Source organism: Myotis yumanensis, unplaced genomic scaffold, assembly GCF_028538775.1.
Source record: "Myotis yumanensis isolate MYYU_CA2020_CCGP unplaced genomic scaffold, mMyoYum1.0.hap1 SCAF_2, whole genome shotgun sequence".
Classification (NCBI taxonomy): domain Eukaryota; kingdom Metazoa; phylum Chordata; class Mammalia; order Chiroptera; family Vespertilionidae; genus Myotis; species Myotis yumanensis.
In genome coordinates, this window is record NW_027223753.1 from 208429982 (window position 1) to 208453098 (window position 23117).

At 47.9% G+C, this 23117-nt stretch overlaps 1 long non-coding RNA gene across 1 annotated transcript; it reads left to right on the forward strand.

Annotated features, from left to right (window-relative positions):
- Window positions 1-159: 159 nt before the first annotated feature.
- On the forward strand, window positions 160-22481 carry LOC139004213 (uncharacterized). The gene is made up of 8 exons (XR_011470340.1): window positions 160-532; window positions 679-1182; window positions 3852-4042; window positions 4233-4370; window positions 13589-14069; window positions 15278-15554; window positions 16020-16191; window positions 22367-22481. It is a non-coding gene; the product is annotated as an uncharacterized lncRNA (long non-coding RNA).
- Window positions 22482-23117: the final 636 nt, after the last annotated feature.

A 23117-nucleotide genomic window follows, 5' to 3' on the forward strand; every position in this document is an offset into this window, starting at 1 on the left:
CCGCGCGCACGCCGGGGGCGACGCCGTGACGTAGGACGTGCGCGGGCGCCGAGCCGAGCTGCGCTCTAGGTCCGAGGGCGACCCCGAGCGCCAGCCGAGGCAGGGCCGGGGAGCGGGTGCCCCGCGGGGCGGCGGGGCCCTGGGCGGGGGCCGGGGGCTCCGGACGGAGATCTCCGCAGGGCCCGCTGGGATCGGACGTTCTAACGCGTTCCGGCCGGTCCACCAGCCCTGGGTGTGCATTACGAAACCGGGGTCCCCCAGTGACAAGCGGGCTCCCCTGTTTCAGTGAAGCACTTTCGGTGACAGCAGAGGCAAGTCCAAATGACCAAAGTGAAGGTGGTTATTGCACTGGTCGGTTCCGACAGTAAAGGCATTTGAAAGCCTTTGTACGGTGCATGCGATAGACTGACTCCTGCATCTATGGTGCACGGTTAGACCTAGAAACGTGCACCTGCGGCGAGCATATGTGGAAATGCACTTCCGAGGACCAGAATAACTCAAGACTGCAATTCTATTCAGACGGAACATAAAGGTTAATAGGAAAACTAGAGTTCTTGAACACGGGTCCTGAGAGCAGAGGAGTGGGTAGTAAGGGGCGAGCCGTTCGGTTTTTGGTGCTTTACTAGGAGAACTCAAGGAGGTCAACCTTAAAAATAAAATTGCCTCTTACCTTGCCAGGGAAAACGAGTTTATTCGGGAATAGCAGAGGTGTTGCAGCTCCAGACTGCAAATTCCCGGGCACAATAGGCAAGTCCAGAGGACAAAGGAGGGGAGTGTTACTTTATAGTGAAAAAGGAGGAAGCTGGGAGGGCCAGTTATGAGCGAAAGTCCATTCAAGGACAGCCAAGGTGGCTTCTCGTTGGCTGAGTGTGGTGATCTTTCATTGGCTGGGCTGTTGTTGGGCCAGGAGAAAACCTTCCTTCTGCTTCTGTGGTCAAATGTGCTTTTTTTATTTTTATTTTTTTAATTACATTTTTTAAAATATATTTTTATTAATTTCAGGGAAAGAGGGATAGAAACATCAGTGATGAGCGAGCATCATTGATCGGCTGCCTCCTCCATGCCCCCACTAGGGATCAAGCCTGTAACCCAGGCATGAGCCCTGACTGGGAATTGAACCATGACCTCCTGGTTCACAGGTCGACACTCAAGCCACCGAGACACATGGCCGGGAAGGACAAGGTAAGTTCTTCCTGCTGGAGTCTGCAGATGTCAGTGAGTATGGTACATGAGCTTCCCCACCCCGATTTTAATGAGGTTTCCTTTGTTTGTTTTTACAGGGGATGGAGAGAGTGGGTAGGGCCTGGCTAGCCTGGTGCCGGGTGGGGTCAGCGGGGGGCACAGGCTAGACTCCAAAATCAAGTCCAGCAGCTGCAGCCAATTCTCAACTGAGGGGGCTTAGGCATCTCTCAGGATCTTTGCCTGTTTCCTCGTGTGTGAGATGGCGAAGAGGAGACACACACGGGTAGAGAGCCCAGTGTAGAGCCTGGGACGTGGTCAGCATGCCATCAGTGTTAGCTTCTCTTACTCAGGAGTCGTGTGACATTTGAACATGACAGAGAAGCTCAGTGATCCGGAGCATAAATTAACCACAGGGGAAAGTGTTGCAACAGGCCAGTCACCTGCTTCAGGTTGCTGTCTGAGGGAAAGGAAAAACCTGTCTTTGTGGTCAGCCAGTGAACAAGCAAGCCTGTGACCCTGCCTGAGGGCCAGCTGCCAGCTCCGGTATCAAAGGGCCACTAGTTGACAAGTAAGTAAAAGTGAAGACTCCTGGGACATCCTCGGATGGGCCATGAGTCACCCACCATCAGCAGGCTGGCCGGGTTGTTCTCATGGTGGCAAAGCTCTGTGCACAGGGCTTTTCCAACCTCTGCACCACGTTTACTAAGGTCCCTTTGGCACATGACCCACCCTGTGGCCATCTTTGACTGGCCCTCATTTAGTGTTATTTAACTCAGGGACTGCCTGAGGGAAGGTGCAAAGGGGCCCAACGGGAAGGGGTGTTTCAAGAAGAAAAGATAAGTCAGTAAAATGATAGACATCCAAATAAAGTGAGGACAGACAATCCATTGGATGTGGCAACACAGAGGTCATGGTGACTTTGATAAATTCTGTGGAGTGCTGGGGACAGGATTGACTGAAAGAGCGAACACTCCCCATCACATATTGTGAGGCTAACATAACCGAAGGGAAAAGACATATACTCTCATAAACCTATATAAATCTTTTAAAAAATCCTATACAGAACATGAAGCAAACCAAATTCAAGTAATACATAAAATGATAACAAGGATATATGACCAAGTTGGATTTACCCAAGAATATACTTCTGTTTTTTTAAAATATATTTTTATTGATTTTTCACAGAGAGGAAGGGAGAGGGATAGAGAGTTAGAAACATTGATGAGAGAGAAACATCGATCAGCTGCCTCCTGCACACTCCCCACTGGGTCTGTGCCCGCAACCAAGGTACATGCCCTTTGCCGGAATCGAACCCGGGACCCCTGAGTCCACAGGCCAGCGCTCTATCCACTGAGCCAAACCAGTCAGGGCTAATTCTGTTTTAACACTTAAAAATCTATGAGTGTGAATCACTGCATCAGGAGATCAAAAAACACCTGTGTAATCATCCACAGATGCAAAAAAAGTTTTGAAGACCACCCAGCACCACTCACGTTGAGAAAAACAAGCTCTTAGGAAACCAGGAATAGAAGGGAACTTCCTTAACCTGATCAAGGGTGCCCACAAACACCTACAGCAAACACCACACCAGTGGTGAAATGCTGGGAACATTCCCTTGACATCAGGAACAGAAGAAGGATGTTCAGCATTGCAATGGAGCCTTAACAATGGAGCACCACACAGCAATGGGATAAAATGTACCAAGATTGGGAGGGAAAAAAAGAAGTCACAGGTAATAGGATTACATATGCAGAAAATTAAAAATAATCTAGAGCTAATTTGTTAGATTTAATAAAAATCTAGCAAGATTACTGAGTATAAAATCAACACACACACACACCAACTTCTACACATCAACAACAAACAACATGTAATTTAGAAAAATGATCCTGTTTACAATAGCAACAAAAGCATGAGTTAGGAAGAATACATCTTACAAAAGAAGTGTATAATCATTAAGGAGAAAATATATTTTTTAAATGACTGAGAGCAGGAGAATGTAGAGACACAGTATCTGAATAGATAAGAAGGCCTCAGGGCCACAGATGTCATCTCTCCCTAAAATTACCTATAGAGTCGATGGAATTCTGACCAACATTCCAACAGGAATTTTTATTCAAGTTGACTGGTTCTAAAATATATAATAGGAAGGCAAATGGCCTAGAAGAGCCAAGACACTCCTAAGGAAAAAGAGGGTATGGGACTGGCACCCACAAAAATCAAGACAAACTTTTAGTTGTAGTAAGTCAAGCCATTTGTTATTGGCTCAAGGATGGACACACTGACTAATGAAACAGCAGAAAGGCCAGAAACAGACCACACATCTTTTTATATATGGCAGACGAGGCACTGCAGACCAGTAGGGAAAGGAACCACTTCAGTACATGACGGCAGAGAACTTGTTTCTCCATCTGGGGGGGCAGGGGGGATGGAATTAGGTATGTACCTTATACCCTGCTCAGGACCCAGTCCAGATGAACTAAGGAAGACAAAACTTTTAAACTTTTAAAATATAGGTGAGTATCTTTATGACCTTGGGGAAGGAAGATTTCTTAAGGGACAAAAAGTGCTAACCACATGAGGTAAGACTGATAAATTTGATCATATTAAACTTAAGAACATCTGTTCATTATTAGATGTATTAAAGTAAAAATCCACACAACAAATAGGGAGAAGATGTTGGCAATCCATATGACTGTCAGAGGATTTGTGTCCAGGATATGTGAAGAACTACGTATCGGGTTAGAAAAGACAAACAACTTAATGGAAAATGGACAAAAGACTCGAACAGCAGAGGAAACACGAATGGCCAATAAGCACATGGAAAGATGTTCAACCTCATCAGTAACGGGAAATGCAGGTTCGGATCACAGTACCACTATTTTACACCCGGTAGTGGGTTGGTAAAATTTAAAAGACTGACGGTCTCAAGTGTTGGAGAGGGTGTGGGTCAGCAGAATCCTTAAACGTTGCCAGTGGGAGCTGCTTCATTTGCAACCACTTTGGAAAACACTTGTCTCATAAAATTGAATATCTGTGTACCTCACTAGCGAAGGATCTCTCTGCTAAGCACGCAACTGGGAAAAATACTTCCGCGTGTGGTCAGGAGACAGACAGCAGCCGTGTGCAATGGCCGTGTTCACAATATCCAACTACCCACTTTCCGGGAAAAGAGGAAACGCGTCGGGGTAAGTCCACGCACTATACACATTGTGAAATGGTGACCGACAGTCAATGACTCAACTGTGGCAACAAGGGTGACTCTTGGAAATAAAATTTTGGCTGAAACACAAGCCATTCTGTAGAGCCTAGAGACAAGGAAAAGTAAGCACAAGAAAGTAGGCACACATACACCTACAACTTATGTATATATTATTATGTCCACTTATGTAATTTATTGTGTGTACACATGTACTAGTATATATGTACACGCACATATACAGACATCTGCACACATAATGCATTCACAAGTAAGGGAGTGATCAGCAGTTTCAGGGGGAGACCGCCTCCAGCAGGCAGACAGTGGGGGACTGGGTGGGGGAAGAGCCTGCAGACCAAAGTTACTGAAGACAGCCTCAGTCCTGAGCAGGCAGAGGTCACGTATGATGCTTCGTAAGTTATGTATATTTACATATAACCTTTCTGTAAGTCAAGTAGCATAGTAAGTATATTTTAAAATGTAAATTTTAAAAGAAGAAGAAAGATCGGCAAGACAAGCATCAGGCAGGGGGAAGTCCCCCTGGATAAGGTGTCAAGACTGGTAACACTGTAGTCTTGGCATAAGAACTAAGCAGTGTGCGGGAACGTGGGGGTTTGGCTCACTGAGCAGATGGGCTGTTTGCCATCTCGAGCTGGTTGGCCAAAGCCCTGTGCTCCACATTCTCCTCATCAAAGACCCAGAGAGACTCCATGAGGCCTCGTGCACAGGTGCGTGCTCAGGGAGGGGGCTTATTTGGGTGGCAGAACGCCCAGAGAGATGGCCTCCGAACCACTGCCTAGGGCCTGGCAGCCCCCTACCCCCTGTGCCTCTGAGGCTTGTGTGCCCGGTGCTTCCTGCGGGGGGGCAGGGGGGTTCCATGATCCTCCCAGCACCCCTCCAGGAGCCCCACTCTGCTCAAGGCAAGCAGTGGAGGGAACTGGAGAACGTGAGAGAAGCAAGTCTCTTCTCGGGGGAAGGTTCAAGTGACAAAAGAGTCTCGGGGAAGAATCTCATGTTTGTCATCGTCCCCTGGGGGGTATCGGCCGGGGGGAACTCATCAGTGAGGGTGTGGGGTCACTGCAGCCCCGTGTGGATCCAGGCCAGGACACAGCGTGGGGCCGTGGGTGGGGGGGAGAACATGAGGGCCTGGAGGGGGTCCGGGTGGCTGAGCTGGCGCAGGCCCAGAGCAGGTCCCAGACTCCCTTCTGTCCAGGGTCCAGGACCTCAGGGAAACCCAGGCACACATTCCAGAAGGATGAGAGCACCATAGTCTATGCGGGTTTGTCTGAATGGCAGACATGCATAAGCCCAGCTAGTCTTGCTTTCTAGAATTCCACTTCTATTTTTGGTGGAATATAAAAGCTTCGACTATTTCCCAAAATGGAAGAACATATTTTTTCCTTGACTGCCGTATAGTATCTTGGTTGCCCATTCAGTCTGTGGGTGCGGGGTGAGGCCCCCATCCAGGTTCCCGGAGCAGGGGCTGGCTGAGTGCACCACGACGGCTTTCCCGAGCCCAACATGTATTTCATTCCGGTGTTTCATGCTGGGCATTTAATCCATATTCCACAGGCAGCTTTGCAGGAGGGCAGCAGGAGGACATCCTGTAACGGGGTGCCAGGCAGCTTCTCGGCGAGGATTCCAGGCCTCAGGTCACAGCCTGTCCCCCAGGAGGAAGGGAGAAGAGGAGGGGGAACTTGGACAGTCTGCCCTCTCACTGCATTGCCCTAAACACGTGTGTGGCGGGCACTGGGCACTCTTGTTATGAGTGGAGATAGTTTAGGCTATTTCAAGAAACTCTCAGCCTCAATCAGGCTAGTAAGTGTAAGCAAAGGTGCCCAGCTTGGCTCACTCCCATTAGCGTGTCAATCTCTGTCACAACCAGTTGATTGACAGAAGGATCTGAGCTTAATTATTTTAAAAAACCTTTCTAGAAAGTAACAAACTTGCTAACATCCTATCTAATAAAGAGGGAATATGCTAATTGACCCTCAACTATCGCAAAGATGGTGGCTCCCACAGCCAATAAGGAGGGAATATGCTAATTGACTGCCATGCCCTCAAAGATGGAGGTGCCCACAGCCACAAGATGGCTGGCAGGGGAGGGCAGTTGTGGGCAATCAGGCCAGCAGGGGAGGGCAGTTGGGGGGGACCAGGCCTGCAGGGGAAGGCAGTTGGGGGTGACCGGGCCAGCAGGGGAGCGGTTAGGGGGTGATCAGGCTGGCAGGCAGAAGTGGTATGGGCAATCAGGCAGGCAGGCAGGTGAGCGATTGGGGGCAGCAGTCCCAGATTGTGAGAGCGTGTTAAACCAGCAGTCGGAAATCCCCCGAGGGGTCCCAGATTGGAGAGCATGCAGGGTGGGCTGAAGGACACCCCCTTTCAGTGCACGAATTTCGTACACCAGGCCTCTAGAGTTAAAATAACAGTTAGTTCATGTTTTACCCAAAAAAGAGCCTCAGCAAGTTTACCAGAGAAGCTGCCCCCTACCTCTATTTCTCAACAATGTCTGGCGGGCATCCTACCCCAGCCCATCAGACCCTCTCATGCTAATTATTAATCCACTTAGAGGCCTGATGCACAAAATTTGTGCACTCGGGGGTGGGGAGGGAGAGGGTGTTCCTCAGCCTGGCCTGCACCCTCTTGCAGTCTGGCAGTAGGACATCCTTAGCACTGCTGCTGCGCTCGCCAGCTGTGAGCCCAGCTCAAGGCCAAGAGGCACTCCCCCTATGGGAACGCACTGAACAACTGCCCCCTGGTGGTCAGTGCGCATCATAGTGACCAGTCATTCTGCTGTTCAGTTGGTTTGCATATTAGCCTTTTATTATTAGGACTAGGGGCCCAGTGCATGAATTCGTGCACCTTGAAGGACTGGGGGCCTCAAGGCTGCGGTGGGCACAGGGGCCAGTCTCAGCCCATCCTCCGCACCCCCACCTGGCCCCTCCTGCCACGGCCCCACGGCCCCCTATCTGCCGGCAGCCCTGCTCCTACTGCTGCCACTCCCACGCACTGAAGGCACCGGCCCCGCTCACACATGCTGACAGTGTGGAGTGATTGGGGCCGGCACCATAAGCGGGTGTGAGCGGAGGCTGCTGCCTCGATCGCCTCTCAGGAGCAGTTGGAGCTAGAGAAGCCAGCAGCCACTGCTCACGCCCGCTGATGGCGCCAAGCGATCAGGGCCGGCACTGGGCACCAGCAGTGGGTGTTAGTAGAGCCAGCGCTGGCAGCAAGTGTGAATGCGAGGCAGGACTGCAGCGTGTGGGAGCAAAGAATTTTCAGTAACCACCAGAGGCTTGCCCCAATGACAGCAACCAGTGCCCCACGTTGGTCTGGCGCCCCTGCTCATCTGCTCCACCATCCCGCCGCGGTCGATGCCTGCCATGTTCCGCGTGCACCCCCTTTTGGTCAGCGCACTTCATAGCAACTGGTTATTCGATTGTTCAGTTATTTGGTTGTTCCGCCATTCGGTCTATTTGCATATTAGGGTTTTATATAGATTGCATTGGCAGACAGTTTACCTATGGTAAAAAGCAAGTACCTCAGTGGCCTAGCTGGATAACTTGTGACAGATATATACACTGTATAACCAGAATCCTGATCACATTACAGCAGCTACCCTCAGCCCCAGAAAATCCTTTTTAAGTCAAGCCAAGAGGAAGCCATTCTTGACATCTCTGACCTGTGGTGGGTCTATTTCTGGACTCCATTCTGTCCCTTCACCTGTTGTTTTCGTGGCTGCCTTGATTCCTGTAGCTTCGCAGCCAGAGCTGCTGTCAGTCCCAGAGGCTCTTTGTTAGCACTGTTGGGGCTCCTCGGAGCCCTTTGTGTCTCCATCACACTTTTAGAATCAGCTCCTCAATTACTACAAAAAAAGCCTGCTGGGATTTTGATGAGGGAGGCATTGATCAGTAGGTTATTTTGGGGAGAAAGACGCTAAAAGGTGCTGAGTCTTTCCCCCACGGTCGTGGCACGTATCTCTGTTCATTTACTGCTTTCATTTCTCTTGGCAGCATTCTTTGGCGTTTTCAGAGTAGAAGTCTTACATATCTTTTTGTTAAACTCATTCCCACATACCTTATGTTTTTTGCTGCTCCTGTAAACGGTGTTTTTAAATTTAACTTTCCTCTTGTGTCTTGCTAGCATTTAGAAGTGAGATTGGTTTTGTATATTGGTGTATCTTTGCCTTCTCTATGTTCAGTTACTAATTCCATTGCTTTTTGTGGGTTTTGAGGGATTTTCTATATTGACGTCTACAGCCCTGTTGTTTATGAACAAACACAGAGTTACTTCCTCCTCTCCACTCTGTATGCTCCCTTTTCTTTTTCTTGCCTCATTGCATCGGCCAGGACTGTGACACAGGGTTGCAGATGACACTCTTGCTGTACCCACATGACTGAGCTAATGGGGCGGTGGAACAGATGGTGCAGGGACCCCAGGAAACCACAAGAGGAAGGTAATACAGGACTTTTCTTTTGGGGTCTGGCTGACGTCTCAATGTTCATTAAAGAGCAAACCCTAGAAGGATATCACATATTGTATAATTCATGAGATGCAGGCCAGCTATATAATATGCAGGCCCAGTGAAAAATGAAAATGTTGGCACCTTGTTCAAAACGCAGGACAGAAGCCCTTTCATTTCTTTCGAAGTCTCTCTCCCTCTCTCTCCCGCCCTCGCGCCCTCACTCCTTTCTTTCCTCCCTCTCATCTACTCTTTCTCTCTCTGTCATGATCCCTGGGGCATGGGAATATTTACAAGGCAAATACAGACCCTCATAGGCACCAGGGATCCCACTCTACCACTTAGTATTCCGGTCCATGTGCTCATCTCCACCCCTTCCCACCCTGTGTCCAGGCCTCTGATAGAGCAGAGGTGGCAGTGGTCACTGAGTGGGGGTGGCCAGGTGGTGAGAGAAGCCCAGAACATGCTCCATCTTCAAAACACAAATTCAGCAATGAAATTACTAAAATTTCAAGAGAGTAACCACAGAGCACTAAAATTGCAAGCAGGGTCCTCCTGAGCACAGACGCCCCTGAGTATGGGCCCTCCTGGGTGTGGACCTCCCTAAACATGAACCCCGGAAATGCCACTTTGATCAAACACCGACTTCCCTGCATACCTGGGCCGGTTTCCGGCTTGCTCTTCTCTCCCAGGTCTGTCTGTTCGTGCACCTGACCGGGCATGTTGTGCCGAAGGGAGGGCTGGTCCCAACACAGAGCCTTATTTTCAGTGTCTGATGACTATCTTTGAGGGAGCATTCAGAAGCTATTTCTTGTGACAAAGATTTATTTATGTACCATTTAGCTGTCCTCAAATTCACTCCATGCCTTTTTCTCCTGTTATAGTCAAAGAAAATCCTACCTGCCTCTCTCTCTGCCTTCCACCTCCTTCATGAGCCTGTCATTCTTCCTTCAGTGGCGGGTGTGGGCCTGCCCCGCCAGGCAGACACAGGAGTTTCTCTGGCCGTGCCATTGGCAGTGAATTTTTTGGTTCCTTATCGCTTTCTCTTTGATAACTTTTGGAATTGGTGGACTCTACACGTGCACACGCCCCTCTTATAGAGAACAACCAAGTCATTATTCTAAAAAAAAAAAGATTTAAAAGGAAGGAGCCACGCACCCAGATGGTTCGGGTGGAGGAGGGGCAGAAGCCGGTGGCAATCCACAAATTGGGGCTCCGTGCATTAATAGCGCCTGGAAATATCTCTGCTTGGTATCTCTGACAAGCAAAGGCTTTGTGGGAAACCATTTTTATTTAGGATCTGCCGAGACCGCCCTCCCTTTGGCCCCGCGTTTCCTTTCATTCTGCTGCGGCTCCATTCTGTCCTTCCACGAATAGAAGAAACCAGAAGGTGCAGGAAGAGAGATAAACGCCGACAAGCGGAGCAGCCTCTGCCTCACGTGTCGGCTTTCGGGCTTTGTCTTCCTTTTTCACAAAGAGGTGCCTTTCTGTTTGGTTGGCTTCTCATGACTAATTTGAGATCCTGGTTATTGAAGAGATGGAAGTGGGTGACTTAAATCTGGGCTGGAGAGGGGTTTCCTTAACAGCCTCTCGGCGCGTGGGAGCTGGTCCTGCCGGCCTTGCTGTGTGCGGTGTGGGCTTTTCATGCCTGGTTATGCTAATCCTGCTCAAGCCACTCGGCAGAAAATAGTCTAAAAATACCCTCCCCATCACGGTGGCTCCGGCTCAATAAAACCAGCAGGGCCCTTAGGTTGATAGCATCTGGTTAAGGAAGGGTGGGCACCCACACCACTGTGGTGTGGTGGCTGCTGGGCCGGTAGCCCAGGATGCCAGCGTGGCGGCCGCTACTCCTGCCTCTGCAGCTGCACCTGGAGTCAGGGTTCCCTCGCACCGCCCTCTGCTCCTGGAGTTCCCCCCACACGCTCAGCTCTGCAGCAGCGTCCTTTTCCAGAGGCCTGGGTGCTGCCCCACTGGCCAGTTTCTATGCGGCGCCTCTCCCACATCTCCCAGGGGCTCGGGACCCCCACATTGTCGAGAAGGACGCCCTGGGGCAGGTCCGACAGGTGCCCTTTCCTGCTGACTGAGGGTCCGAGTAGGCTCACGGCACTTCCTGAGCACTGTGCCCTCACCATGACCCGCTGGCAAGCTGTGAATGAAGAAGGGACAGGCATGGCTCCCCTTCCTGCACTGCCTTCCTGTCAGCCTCCCTGACAGTGACTCCTGTAGAATTCTCCTTCCTCCCCGACCTCACGTTCACCCATTCCTATCCTGGAACCCTAGACAGGAGGCTCTGCTCACCCGCAGCCCCCTGGTTTCACCTGCTCGGGAGGGTAGGATGCTGCATAGTGGGTGGCAGCAGGCACATGGCTTAAGAAAGTGGCTTCCAGCCACTCCCTGCGGTTGGGCCCCTCCCTGAGGGTCACCCTGAGCTCTGAAGGTTCAGAGGCTGGCTTCTGGGTCAGCTGGCTCCTCACAGCTTCTGTCCAGACCGGGGAGGACCCTCCCCTCTGCACTCCCAAACTGGCAGGCGATGACGCTAATCCTCCGCTCAGGAGCTGTGATGGTTAATTTCACCCGTCAACTTGATATTTGGCTCAGATATTTGGTTCAGCATCTCTCTGGGTCTGTGTTCGAGGGTGTTTCTGGGTGAGATTAACATTTACATAGGTAGACGGAGTAAGCAGATTGCCCTCCCCAGACGGTGGGCCTCAACTGATCAGGTGAAGGTTTGAGGATGCAAAAAGACTGACCTCCCCCAAGTGAGAAAGGACTCTCCTGCCTGCTGGCCTTTGGATGGAGACACTGGCCTTTTCCTGCCTTCGGCTGGAACGAAACCTTCAGCTCTCTTGAGTCTCCAGCCTGCTGACTCAGCCTGCAGGTCCTGACATGTGTCAGCTTCCATCATCCTGTGAGCTAATGCCTTGCAATAAATCTCTCCCTATATATACATCTGGTAGTTCTGTTTCTCTGGAGAGCCCCGAGAATACAGGTGTGCCGGCCTGGAGTTCCATGGAGAGGTGGAGGCAGCAAACCTGAGTTATCACGGCAGCATGATGAGATCCCATGGGAGTGGCTGTAGGAGAAGCAAAGGGGTGCACGGATGAGGTCAGGGCAGAGAGAGGGGGCCGCAGGGGCGGCCAGCAGGGGTGCTGTGCTGGGAGCTGCGTCCTCTCCCTGGTCCCCACGCAGAGACGCTTCCTGTCCTGTAAGGGCTTGTCCATAGTTTCCAGTTCTTTCCTCTGCAAACAGCACAACCTGAGGACCTGACGCCACTTCCTCTGGACTTGCCAGCAGTGGCTGGCAGGCGGGCAGGGCGTGCTCACTCAGACTCTGACAGTGTGGGAACTCCTGCCCGCTCTGTGTGAGTTGAGCTCATCGCTTTAAGATGACAAATTGAGCAAAATTCTACAACCTAACAACTCCTAGAGTGGCCTGTGTCCACCTCGGTCGATGGGCTGTGGCTGCATTAAGGCTCCTGGACACCCGCCTGTTTGGTTATGCTCAAGGCTCTGGCCTATTACCATCCAGGCTGGGGAGCCAAGTTGGCGCCCAAAGCATGTTTCTTTGTTTAATGGACAGTCTCTGGAGGGCTCCAGTTCTCTTCTAGGTTTCCCCCTGCTCGGGGCACCATCTTTGCCAACCATTTTCCTACCACGAGGCCGCTAGTCCCCAGGGACTCACCCACCTGCAGCTCAGAGTGTCCCCTCCTCGACCCACAATCCAGGTCCAGGGTCTGGCCATGGGAGGAACAGCTATCAAAATGCAAACTCCAGTTGTACCCAGTAGGTTCCAGTTGTGTCCAGGGCAGTCTATTTGGAACTGATGACTTGGAGACTTTTAAGAAGGGCTCATAAAATACGAATTTGTGATTGAATGGAGTGAAACAACCATATACCTTAATTAAATTAAGACCAGACTCTACGATAATAACGTTTTGATAGCGCTTGCTATGTGCCAGATGTTAATAGAAGTACATACTTTACATATATTTGCATATTTGATCCTCAACACAACCCACGAGGTTGCCATGATTACGGTTCCCACTCGTGGATAAGTAGATTTAGGTACAGAGATGCCATGCAGCCCTCCACTCAGGCACAAACAGCAAGTGGTCAATTACCATGAAAACCAGCCAACTTAGCTATAAAATGGTAAAATTAGAGGAGTAACCAGGCACCAGATTAGTAAATACTAAAAAGAATGTCATGGGGGGAGGACACTTCGGGGACATAGGCACTTTTGTCGCTTGTCTCTGTGGGATACTTGGATGTCACCTACCAGAAACCTTAAAAATGAGTCCAACTTCTTAGAATTTGTCCTGAGGATATGAGATATGCCCCCAAATATAAGCACAGCCGTATTTTCACAGCTTTCGGACAAAAGCTAAAATCTGAACAACTTAAATGGTCAACAATGAAGAATTAGTCAGTAAATTGTATTTCTTCAAACAACGTCAGTCCACGCAACTCTCCATTTACTGACCTTGAAAACTGCTAGTGATGTCATTGTTAAATGAAAAATCCATACGACAGATCGTATATTACATGCTCATATAGGACAATGTGCCTAGTTATCTATGCTCAGATAGAAACAGGCAGATGAGACATTTTCTGTGGGATGGTGTTATGAGTGTCTTCTTCTTCTTTTTGTTTATTAATTATACTGTTTGCCATGAAGATGTGTAGCTCATGCAGCAAGCGTGGAAAAGGTGCCTCCCATGGTGCGAGCAGACTCCGTGTTCCATTTCTTAGGTCTCCGTCTCAGGAAAACGTGGAACAGCCGACCCTCTGCAGTCTGGCACCTGCCCTGGCTCCTGCTCAGAGCTCTGCCAGCGCACGGAGCCTTCTGGAAGGAAAGGTCTTGCCAGCTCCCTTTGCTGGAAGAGTCTGCAGTTAATTAAAGGCTCTCCTCTGAGCACACCTGTCTGGAGTCTGGTCGCTCGGCCGCATGGAGCACCTGCCGGGCGCTCGGGCATCCTGGGGATGGAATGTGCTGGACGTGCAGCGGCAGGTCATAGTGGGAGCTCTAGCCCAGGACGGAGAGAAAACAGCGAGTGTGAGCTGAGCCTCCGCGATGGCTGCTGGGAGGACTATGATCACGACGCGGTGCTGGGAACACAAGCCCAGTGTCCGAGGACGACGCGTCTGGACAGTTCCAGTCACAGAGCAGAAGCTGGTACCATGAGGTGAACAGAAAACCCAGAAATGCTCAGCAAGATCTCAGGACGAAGGGGTAAAGGAACTCTTACACTTGGCTGGGCGTGTGGGGTGGGCTAAATGCTCCAACCAGTAGTCACAAAAGTGCTTCATTGGCTCGAACACATGACCAGTGTGGTCCTTGAAAGGGGTTCGTCTGCTGGGCCACAGGGTGAGGGCCGTGGGAGGGCCTGAGTAGCACAGAGGGTCCCCTCCCCACTCAGCCATTCAGGGACCAAGCTGCCATCTTCCAAGGGACTTTGCAGGTCGCTGGGCTGCCTCCCTTCCCACCGGCTGCGAGGAAGAGAGCGGGGAGGCGAGGGCCTCTGGAAGCATCCTGCTCCCACAGTTTGTTGGCTAGAACTTGGTCCCGGGCCACTGGCCACAAGGAGGCTGGGAGTTGCCCCCAGTTGCCCCCAGAGTGCGGCCCAGGAAGGATGACGGGGTCTGTGAAGCAGCGGCTGGTGTCTGCGTGCATTAACAGTTAACCGTGGGATATGCTGACCCTTGAGAAGTTGCAATGTTTTCTAGAATAAAAAAATGATTAAGGAAAGTTTGCGTGTGGCCATGACAGGAATAGCTTCATGAGCGGCCCTCTCATTAGACAGGGTGGGTCACTGCAGCTCTGCCACAGAAAGCAAGTAGCAAGGGCACTTCTGGACCCACAAACCTGCCATTTATAACATCTTTTCTCCTTTAAAAGAGCAAATGTAAGTAGTATAATTATTTTGTGAGCATAACAGAGAAACTGATTTTAGAATTACAATTACTGAAAGTATTTTATTATGTGGTTCTTTACCAAAATTAATGCAAATATAAAAATGTGAACTTGATTCCCGGGCCGTGTTGCTCGGTGGTTAGAGCGTCAGCCTGCACACCCTAGGGTTGCGGGTTCGAGTCCCAGTCAAGGGCATGTACCTGGGTTGTGGGTTCCCTCCCCGCCCCCAGTCGATGTGTCTCTCTCACATCTATGTTTCCCTCTCTCTCCCCCCACCCTCCCTTCCATTCTCTCTGAAAAAGGTTTGGAAAAAATATCCTCAGGTTGACTTGAAGATTTTGTTTCTAAAAAGGGCTTTTGTGGCAAACATTGCATATCTTTGAATGGCTTTTAATTTTTAAAACACATTTTCCTGTTTTTCTTCCAATGTGTTTTTTTCTGGTATTTTTTTTTTGATCCCCGTACAACTTTGCTCTGACCACACTTATTTTTCCAAATTCTTTTGTAATTGAATCCTGTATTTTCAGTTTGTACCAAAACTATGTGCAAGCTACCTCGACCAAGAAGTCCCTGGGCTAATGTTCACCAGATGGGCTGCCGCGTGCGTGGCCTTCTCTGCAGGGCGCATCGGACTCCTGCCCAGATGGGCAGGGAGCTTCCTGAAAATGGACAGGGTGGGGGCAAGACGGCGTGTTATTGCCCCTAGAGCCGCCGACACGTAGAAATGAAGAGAAGAAACCGTTCCTCTATCCAAACTGTTTTCAGATTGAAGGACATTGGATGTGAAATCCTGATCAGAAGAAGGTACATTTAGCATCATCATTGATAACAATTTCCACTCAACATATTTTTAATATGGGTAACCCCCCCCCAAAATATAAAATGTTTAAGTTCAGCTATTGAATATGGAACTTTCCTTGCAAATTATTTCTTACCAAAGGGACATGTCAATCTAGTGACGGCGGTCTATTTTAGGGGCTTACTTTCTCTCCCCAGTGGAATGCGGGGAGTCCACGAGCAGATGGAGAAGGCCGGATCCTGGTTTTACTGTAGCAGGCGGCCAATTCCTCAGGCTGAGGAGTTTTTAAATGTTGAAATGTATTCTGCAGGAGAATCTTAGGCGTTAACTATCCAACCTCGTGTTGGCCTGTGAAACGTAATCTTCAGCAAAGAAATAAAAGCAACTCTGGGCTTCTATTTTATTGAGCTCCTCTGAGAGTAAAATTATGCAATCACATAATGGAAGTGGCTTTTTTTTTTTTGTTACAGCTTCTGGCTACCAGTCTTCACCACCACCGCTTTGGACACAAAATCAAAAAGACCAGCTGGAATGGAATGATATGCATACCAGCAATATTTCTTACTCTCATCACATTTTGTGCAAAATAAACACCTAGTAGTTTAAGAACAACTTTGGATATATTTGGTTTACTTCTAATATGTGAGTGATTAATTTTTGCACTTTATAAGAGTCCATTCTCCCATCTTAAGCTCTGCATGCTGAGCGCCCCCACGAGTGGTGCCCAGAGGGGTGTGGGTTCCTGGCCTCCCTCTCCTCCCCACCCCTCCCCCACCTTTCTTCATGCTTACGTTTCACTTTAAATATCCTTGTACCTCCATCACCTGCTTTATTAACCTCAAATAATGCCTTTGGGCCGCGGGCCGCACAGATGTGGACACAAGCACACTCTTTCTCCTGCCCACCTGCTTGCCCCTCTACGCTCCAAGCCCCTGTGAAATTTATGACCTAACATCCTCACACATTTAGTCACTTTGTTCTGGCCTTTGTCCTGTGGTTAAACAGATTCACAGCTCACTGCTAGTTATTTTGATAATGTTTTAAAATTCATTTTTAGTTGGCTGAAATATACCCGCTAGCGCATAAGAATCCTATCTCCTGAGTGTGGCATGTTGAAAAATGTTCGTAGTTGCCTGTCCCTTAGGACACACATACGGACTATTTCTGCACTTATTTCATTCTTTGTTTTTTGTTTTTTTTTCATCAAAGCTTTGTGGTTTTCCTCATAATAGATCTTGTACATATTTTGTTAGATATATACCTAAATATTTAATTTTTGTGGTGCTAATGTAAATGGCATTGTGTTTCTAATTTCAAATCCCACCTGTTCATTGCTGGTATATAGGAAAACAATTGACATTTGTATATTAACCTGGTATCCTGCAACCTTCCTATAATTACTTATTACCTCCAGCAGGGTGTTGTTGTTTTTTAATCTTTTGGATTTTCTACATAGGCATTCATGTCATCCACAAACAGTTTTATTTCTTCTTTCCCAATCTCTCTACCTTTTGTTTCCTTTTCTTACCTTATTGCATTAGGTAAGACTTCTGGTATGACGTTAAAGGAAGTGAGAGGGGACACCCTTTCCTTGTACCTGATGCTAGTGGAAAAGGGTTGCATTTCTCACCATTGAGTATGATGTCAGTTGTAGCATTTTTGCTGATATTCTTTACCAAATTGGGGAAGTTCTCCTCTATTTCTAGTTGACTGAGAGTTTATACATTGTTGGATTTGCTCTGGTAATTTTTTGTGGAGGATTTTTGCATCTATGTTCGTGGGAGATATTGGTCTGTAGTTTCCTTTTTTGTAATGTCTTTGGTTTTGTTACTAGAGTAATGTTGGCCTCATCAAATGAATTAAAAAATAATTCCCTCTGCTTCTCTCTTCTGAAAGAGATTGCAGAAATTTTGTATAATTTTTTCCCTTAAATATTTGGTAGAATTCACCAGTGGACCCATCTGGGCCTGGTGCTTTCTGTTTTGGAAGGTTATTAATCCTTCATTAGGTCTCTTTAATAGCTAGAGGTCCATTCAAATGGTCTATTTCTTCTTGTGGGGGTTTTGGCAGATTATGTCTTTCAAGGAATCCTAGTCCTTTTTACCTAGGTTACCAAGTTTGTGAGCATAGAATTGTTCACAATATTCTTTTATTATTGATAAAAGAATATTTTGATGACTATGATATTTGTAATGATGTCCCCTTTCTCATTTCTGAGATTAGTGATTTGTGGCCTCTCTTTATTCCTAGTTCGCCTGGATAGAAGTTTATTGGTTTTATTGCTCTTTTCAATGAAATAGCTTTTGGTTTTGTTGATTTTTATCTATTGGTTTCCTGTTTTCAATATCATTGATTTCTGCTCTAATTTTTATGATTTATTTTTTCCTACCTGTGTTGGATTTACAACTTGCTCTTCTTTTTCTAGCTTCCTAAGGCAGAAGCTTAGACGCTTAACTTTAGATCTTTCTTCTTTTCTAATATATGCATTCAAGGCTACAAATGTGTCTCTAAGCAGTGCTCTCACTGCGTCGCAAACATTCTGGTACGTTGTGTTTTCATTTTCATTTATCTAAAAATATTTTAAAATTTCTCTTGGGATTTCTTCTTTGACCCATGTGTTCTTTAGAAGTGTGTTGTTTAATCTCCATGTATTTTGGGATTTTTCCAGTTATCCTTCTGTTACCGATTTTTAGTTTCATTCCATTGTGGTTTGCGAGCAGATATGATATGATTTCTCTTCTTTTAAATGTGTTAAGGTGTGTCCTTGACCCAGAATGTGGCTTCTGTTGGTGAACGTCCCATGTGAGCCTGAGAAAAATGTGTGTCCGCTGTTGTTAGATGGAGTCAGTAGATGTCCAGTGTATCTAGTTGATTGATGTTGTTGTTGAATTCAACTATGACCTTGCTGGTTTTCTGCCTGCTGGAGGCTCCATTTCTTGAGCCCATTATTTGAATCACTGTGACAAGTGTGCTGTGTTCCTATAGCTGCTATTGTGATTTTCTACTAATCTTTGGTTTCCAGTGATTTGACTATGATGTACGTAGGTGTAGTTTTCTTTTTATTTGTTCTGCTTAGGGTTTGCTGAACTTCTTAAAGCTATAAATTTATGTTGTCCACCAACATTGAGAAGTTAAAAAATGTTACTTCTCTCCCTTTCTTCTCAGACTATAGTTAAATGTATACTACTATACTTTTTAGTATTACCTACAGGCCCTTTAAGACACACTTCATTATTGAAATCTTTTTCTGTATCTGTTCTTCTGAATGGATAAGCACATTAAAAAGTGATCAACAACATTATGTATCTGAGGCCCTGTGAACTAGAGCCTGCCCTGAGGCTGGGGATTGTAAAATACAGGAAATTCACCCAGTGCAATCCTGTCCCCCAGTGTCCCCCCACCCCGGCCCAATCTGCCTCATTTGGGTCACTGCCCAGTGCCCTCATGGAGCTGCCTTCATCTATCATCTGAGTTTATAGTTGTCATCTGGGATGGACAGATTAGGAGCTGCCTGGACTAAAAGCAGAGCCTGCTAAATTTCTTCTTTTGTTCACAAGTTCCCAATGAAAATATCTTAAAATATAGAGGTAAAACTAGCAGGAAGGAAATCAGCCATCGTCTGAAATTTCTCAGAGAAGAATTGTGTTCCCTGATCAAATCTTTATTAGTCCACATTCAAATTTCTTCAGATGCAAATAAGAAGTGACATTTTATTTTTTAAATATATTTTTATTGATTTCAGAGAGGAAGGGAGAAAGAGAGAGAGAGAAGCATCAATGATGAGAGAGAATCATTGATTGGCTGCCTCCTATGCATTCCCCACTGGGAGTCGAGCCCGCAACCGGGGCATGTGCCCTGACCGGGAATTGAACCGTGACCTCCTGCTTCATAGGTCGATGCTCAACCACTGAGTCACACCAGCCGGGCTGACATTTTATTTTTAGTGTTGAAAATAGTTGACTGATTTATACGTAGAGTGACAACTAAACCCTCCCTTACACCAACAACAGTAAAGACCTTTCTGTGTCAGGCAGGGGCAGGTTCCCTCGGGCTCTGTCACATCCACTCAGGGCTCAGCATTCCCAGGGAGGCCCCGGCTGGGACGGGAAGGGCGTCTGGTAGTCACCCAGCTTTGTGGCCTCATGTGCCCTGTTGGGATAGATAAAATTTGTCTTGTTATTTTCCACTTTCTTTTGGTGTTAAATTCACTAAAAAAAAGAAAAAAAGAAGAAGAAAAAGCCCAAAGCTGAACATCCGCACCTTCCGCATCGCTATGCTCACTTACCTCTGCTCACCTCAGAGCCCAGGCTCCGGAGGTCACAGGTCGACATCTGGTCCCTGCCGGCGCCTCCCAGCCTCCCCAGCACTGGGCAGAGCCTGCATCACCTTTGCTGTGTTCTCCCCTGCCTGGGTCTCACCTCCTCTCTAATCAGGGAGGTGGTGTCTACGTCAGAAAATCGCAGCGCTGCAGTGACGCTCAGGGACGCAGAGAAGGAGTTGGCAGTTGGCTTTGAGTTAACGGGGGTCTCAGGGGAGGAAATGGGCCTCGAAGCCAGCCTTGCTAGCTTCCCACAGGATGGATTCAGTGATCCTGGCATGCAGGCTCCCTGACATCGAAACCAGGCCGAGAGAGAAGCGGTGAAGACAGGTGATTTTGCATTCCCTGCTAAGTCAGCTCACCCATATTACACAGCGGTGCCGTCACAGCCACAAAGGCCTCTCAGAGACTATCAAGTGATAAATGTGCAAAGGCCATTGGCCAGCTAATGGTTCCCTTAAGGCTGGGACAATCCCTGTGAACGCAGAAATGTGTCAGGAAGGTAACAAGGCCTCCGGTCCACCTCACCTTGGCCGTGCCTCCCTTACCTTACCAAGGGCCACCTATACAATTGCTCAGGAGGGGCCTCTGAGCAACCAGAATGAAGTATTCTGGTTTAAAGGACCAACTTTAAAACTTGGGTTTTTTTTAGATTTTCTTACTCTTTCAGATTTTTACAATCCTTTTATTGTAACACAAACACATACTAAGAAAACCGCACAAGACAAGCACAGCGGAATGAATTGTAAAGTGAGCGCCCATGACGTAGAACGTTGACCCCGGCAGCCCCTCTGAAAGCCCCCGCAGGCTCCACCGCCCTCCTCCCTCAGGAGCCACGACCCTGACCTTTACAGTGATCACTTCATGCACTCTGTCTAGTTTCACCACCCAGACACTGCAGCTGGGTCTTGCCTGCACTGCTTTATAACACTGTGTGTCGTCCAGGTCTCCTTGAACCTACAGGGCCTCCCTCCGTCCCCATCTTGGTGCTGTTCAGCATGTTCCTCTACGTCCTGAGCGTAGTGGTTGAGTGAGGGACAGAAACAGGCTCAGGCGCCACCCCTTTGCCAGGAGTCCAGGAAGCAGGGCAGACTGTGTTTCTTTGGGGATATCAGCAGCCATTGATGCTTCGTACTTAACATCTCTAAATTCATTGGGTTTACAACATGGTGACATTCTCATTTTATTATTTCTTTACCATTTGTTAGTTGTAATCTATAATAATAAAAGCATAATATGCTAATTAGACTGGACAACCAAACGACCTTCCAGACATCCTTGCAGATGACCTTCTGGACGAAGCCAGGGCTGTGAGGGCCGAGCCCCTTGCATGAATTTTGTGCATCGGGCCTCTAGTACTACCATAAAGAGGCATGCCTCCCTTCTAGTATCTGGCTGCACATGGGACTGCTCAGATAAGAAAGGCTTGACTTTTTCCTTCACTGACCAATTTTCAAGAAACAGATTGGTACACTATCCCTCTGATGATGACTAGTTCCTTTTATTAATACTATTAGAGGCCTGGTGCACGACATTTGTGCACTGGCGGGGAGGGGTTCCTCGGCCCAGCCTGCGCCCTTTATCAGTCTGGGAGCCCTCGGGGGATGTCCAACTGATGGCTTAGGCCCGCTCATGGGGAGTGGGCTTAAGCCACAGTTGGACATCCTTAGAGCTTCTATGGAGGTGGGAGAGGCTCCCGCCACTACTGCTGTGCTTGCTAGCCATCAGTCTGGCTTGTGGCTGAGTGGCACTCACCCTGTGGGAGCGCACTGACCACCAGGGGGCAGCTCCTGTGTTGAGCATCTGCCCCTGGTGGTCAGTGTGCATCATAGCGACCGGTTGTTCCGCCATTGATTTGCATATTACCCTTTTATTATATAGGATTATGAGTCTGTGGCATTGTTTAGATTGGTTTAGATCACTGCCGTGTTCATTATTGAAGCTCAAATTGTTCCAGTAAGAACCTCTTCAAATGGGTTCCCGGGTCTTTTTTAAATACATTTTTAATTTTAGTTTCTTTTAGATTTATAGAAGAATTACAAAAATAGTACAGAGTGTCCATATGCCCTGTGCCCCGTTGCCCCATTGTTAGTTAAGGTTTTACTACAGCATATTTGTCACAACTAATGAACCAATATTGTTATGTTACCAAGTTTATGCATTCCTTAGATCGCTTCAGTTTTTATTTAATGTCCTTTTTTTGGTCCCAGAATCCCATTCAGGGCACCACCCTGCATTTTGTCATCATGTCTCCTGAGGCTCCTCTTGGCTGTGACACTTTCTCAGACCGTCCTTGTTAACGACCTTGACAGCTGAAGGAGCACTGGGCGGGCATCTTACAGAGCGTCCCTCAGTGTGGGTTTGACTGCTGTTCCCCCATGTCCTTCTGACGTGACCCCTGTGGGTATCTGAACGTCTGCTCAGGCGAGTCCTCACTCTTGGCTCTTCTCTTTCAAACTTGACTCACGTCTGTGTCGATCTCTCTTCTTTCCTATACAGATATAGAATGTTCTATCCAAAAGAAATTCAGCTAGAATCCGATGGGGTTGCATTACCTTCACAGATCATCTTGCGGCAAATGGACAGCATTGCAGCATTAAATGTTCCACTCAAGAGCATGAGGTGACTCCATGTAATCACATCTTTTACGAATAAATTTAAATGCTTGTCTTCTTAGAAGTCTTATGTATTCCTTGTCAGGATAAATCCTAGAGATGTCATAATTTTTGCTGTTATTTGAATGGGATATTTTAAAGTGTATTTTCTAGTTTGTTCCTTACTGTCTAGTGTACTTCCTAGTTTATTAGTGGAGAGAAATGTCACTGAGTTTGCAAGTTGGTCTTGTATCTGGTAACTCTGCTGCAGTCTATTATGAGACCTAACCGTTGTGTGTCTGTACTGTTAGCTTCCCACCAGAGATGATCCCTTCACTTATAGATGATGAGTTTTATTCCCCCCCTTTCTGACCCCTACTTACCTCATTTCCTTTCCTGTTTCTTCAAGTGCGGGCCGGGACCTGTAGCCGTGTTACCCCGAAGCAGCGACACTGGCCATCCGTGGTTTCTTTCTCTCCCAAGCTGAAAGGGAAGGTGTTTCCTCGCTGAGTGTAATGTTTGCTGTAGTCACTTGCTAGATACACTTGGTCAGGTTGAGGAAGTCCTTCTAATTCTAGTTCCAGCCCCACCTGTTTGCCTCCACACCTGGCCTGTGTCCATGTCTGTGCACTTGACTCCCAAGGGCTCTGCCCCGG